Consider the following 3,608-nt stretch of genomic DNA (forward strand, 5'->3'; position numbering starts at 1 on the left):
CTGAGCAAATTACCATGTGTCTCTGTGCCTCAATTTCCCATATGTGAAATGGAGGTAATTGTGGTACTTGTCTTATAAAATGTTGGGGAAATTGAATGAGTTAATACATATAAAGCAGTTGGATCTGTGTTTGGCACATAGGAAGCCCTTCATAAATGTTAACTTCTACTGTTATTATTCATATAATTCTGCCAGTATCTGAAATGGCATTTGGCAAAATGTCCTGCAGACCCAAGCATAGAGGAGTCATGTGTAGTTCTATAGTTTAAAAACGCAGCAATACCTTGGAGGAGTCCTATTGTCTTCACCTTGAGTTCACCTTGAACTAAATGCAAGGAGTAAGAAAATAGACCCTATTTCAAAAGGATGGATGATGAGGATGTATTGACTTCATCCTCCAAGCTTAACAAATTCAGCTACCAATTTGCTGATCAAAAACCAAGTGCCCTTCTCAAAGATGAAAACCATGGTTTGTATTTTCTCTCTGAAAGAGGAGAGCCTTATCATTTCTGGCTTAATGAAAGGAACATGTTTTCTGGTTATCAAGTAAAATTAACTGCAATTCTCTTGGATTTCTACCAGGCCATACATTTGGCTTTTTGTTGTTTGTTCGCTTGCTTTAATTGGTTACCAGTGTTAAAAGGCCAGGAGATTTTAAGTTTCTCCTTTAGAGGCCACAGTCATCAGTCAAGGTGACGCCTGCATTCCCACGTGGAGTGGTGGTAATCCATCATCAGCAGGCTCTGAGTGGCCGCCCTGGGGGCATCCTGCGGTTTCCCCTGCGGCCCCTCCTCCCCCCACTGCTTCCTGGTTTACATTTCCTGCCTGGCTTCAGGAGGTGACCAAGTCTGTGACCCCAGTGGAGGAGAAAAAAAAAAAAAAAGTGGAGACAAGGAAACAGCCGTGACTATAAAGAGATTAGAGGGAAAGAAAGTCACAGATGACAACACCATAACAAAAATAGTCATACATCATCCTCACCTTCATCATCATTATAGTTCTGGCTGAGCATCTTGTGCCAGGTGCTATTCTGGGCTCTTCACAAATGTTAACTTATCTAATCTCAACATCCTATGAGGTAGGAACTATTATCCCCTCCCCCCACTTTATAGATTTGAACAAAGAGACACTTCGAGGTTAAGGAATAGTTGCAGACTTCTGAGAGGTCTGCAAGGTGGGCGAGCCGGGATCAGAACGGCCCGCATTCTGGCCAGGTGCGCCTACCTCTACGCTACACTGCCCCCTTGTGGAGCCATACATCCACGCAACGTGTTTGACACTGCGAGAGCCCACAAATGTTACCAGCTCCAAGTATAGCTGCCACAATCATGATTTAGTAAGTTGGATGCGTCTCCATCATCGTGTCTATTCATTCTTGATCATGGTGATCCTGAGTGTCTTATGGAGCCGTCTCCTCCTTCCTCTGGGCACTCAAATACCCAAATAAAGACAATGCAGATAATAGTAACAATTAACTACTCATGCATTGAGCGATTACAGTCATTTCTAACTTGAGTTGTATTCAATCTTGCCAGGTAAAATCATGAACTAAATCATGAATTAAAAAAAAAAGAAATGATTAATTCATATAATTTCCTCATTTCAAAAAAAAATTGTTTTCTTCTTGGTGAATCCTTGCTGGCTGGATTTGTTGGGTTGGTGGGAGGAAGAAGGTGAAAGAAGGCAAACCCTTCTTTGCTTCTATGCCCTCCAGGGGGAGAATGTTAACGCTGATTGCTAACTCAGCTGTGTACGCTCTGTGCAACTTTTATTTTTGTTTGCAGTTTTGGTGGGGGCTAGGCTCAAACCCTCCACCCCTGGTATACAGGGCCAGCGCCCTACTCCTTGAGCCACAGGCGCTGCCCCTTTTTTTTTGAGACAGAGTTTCACTATGTCACCCTCGGTAGAGTGTTGTGGTGTCACAGCTCACAGCAACCTCAAACTCTTGGGCTTAAGTGATTCTCTTGCCTCAGCCTTCCAAGTATCTGGGACTACAGGCACCTGCCACAACGCCCAGCTATTTTTTGTTGCAGTTGTCATTGTTGTTTAGCTGGCCTGGGCTGGCTTTGAGCCTGCCAGCCTCAGTGTATGTGGCTGATGCTGTAACCACTGTGCTACAGACACTGAGCCTATATAACTGTTTTATAGACTTTACATGAATTGACTTGTTTATATTCCCATCTACTTTAGGAGGTTGCTACTGTTTCTGTCTCCACTATAAACAAAGAGAAATCTGGACAAAGGGAGATCAAAACCATTGTCCAAGGTCACACAGTGAAGGTCAGCTGAGGTGAACCCAGGGACTCTGGCACAAGAGTGCATGTTCGTGTGCGTGTGTGTACCATCATTTCTATTTAATTTTTTTTAAATAAAAATATTTTCATTTAGTATAAAAATAAGGTATGTTTATTAAGAAGGTGCAGAGTGATGAACCTCCATTCTGTCTTTGTTTCCCACCTGTCCTGTCTTCATTCCTCTTCAAAACATAACATAGAATTAAGTTTCTTGGCTCATCCTCCAGGATTTCAATGTGCATAAACCAGCCAACACAAACACATATTTTTAAACATTTTTTTTTTCTTGCCTTAGCCACCTAGCTGGGTTCCTCATCAAGTAAGGCGTCTCCTGGTGCTTAGAACAGCTGAAAATTCTTTCTCCTGTTATAAGCATGGAAGACCTGAAATGCCTGGTTAGTTTCAAGGTTTGTGAAATACTGCTTAGATAATTACATAAGTAGTAAGACAATGGCTGGTGTGAAAATTACAGATGATTCATAATTATATCTATGTCTGTAAAGTTTTCTGCTGGGGAGTCTTGCAGCCTGGAAGAACTGAGTGGGAAGATTTTTTTTTTTTTTCCCTGAAGGAAGCTTATTGCTCATTTTGTGATTTTAGAGCTGCTCAGAAAATGGACACTGAAAAGAGCAAATAAGATCGAATGGAGGCCGGGTGCAGTGGCTCATCCCTGTAATCCCAGGACTTTGGGAGGCCAGAGCAGGAGGGTGGGTTTAGACTGGGAGTTTGAGACAGTCTAAGCAACACAGTGAGATCCTGTCTCTAACAAAAAAATTAGCTACAAGAAAAATTAGCTGCATGTGTTAGTTCAGGCCTCTAGCTCCAGCTACTTGGTAGGCTGAGGTGGGAGGATCTCTGAGCTCAAGAAGATTATAGTGAGCTATCATGACACCACTGCACTTTAACCCAGGCAACTAAATGAGATCTTGTCTCACACACACACACACACACACACACACATAAACTAAATGGAAATTGCATCTAAAAAGATCTAGGGTGGTGATATGTTTACTGAGCACTTATGATTGCTAGACACTTTTTTTTATTTTTTGAGACAGAGTGTCACTCTGTGCCCTGGGTAGAGTGCTGTGGTGTCATAGCCCACAGCAACCTCAAACTCCTGGTCTCAAGCAACCCCTTGCTTCACCCTCCTGAATAGCTAGAACTATAGGCAACTGCTGTTATGCCAGCTAGTTTTTCTATTTTTAGTAGAGAAAGAGTCTGGCTCTTGTTCAGGCTGGTCTTGAACTCCTGAGCTCAACCAATCCTCCCACCTTGGCCTCCCAGAGTGCTATGATTACAGGCATGAGCCAC

This window comes from Otolemur garnettii, unplaced genomic scaffold (assembly GCF_000181295.1).
Source record: "Otolemur garnettii isolate 467f Iridium unplaced genomic scaffold, OtoGar3 scaffold00288, whole genome shotgun sequence".
NCBI classification, from domain to species: Eukaryota; Metazoa; Chordata; class Mammalia; order Primates; family Galagidae; genus Otolemur; species Otolemur garnettii.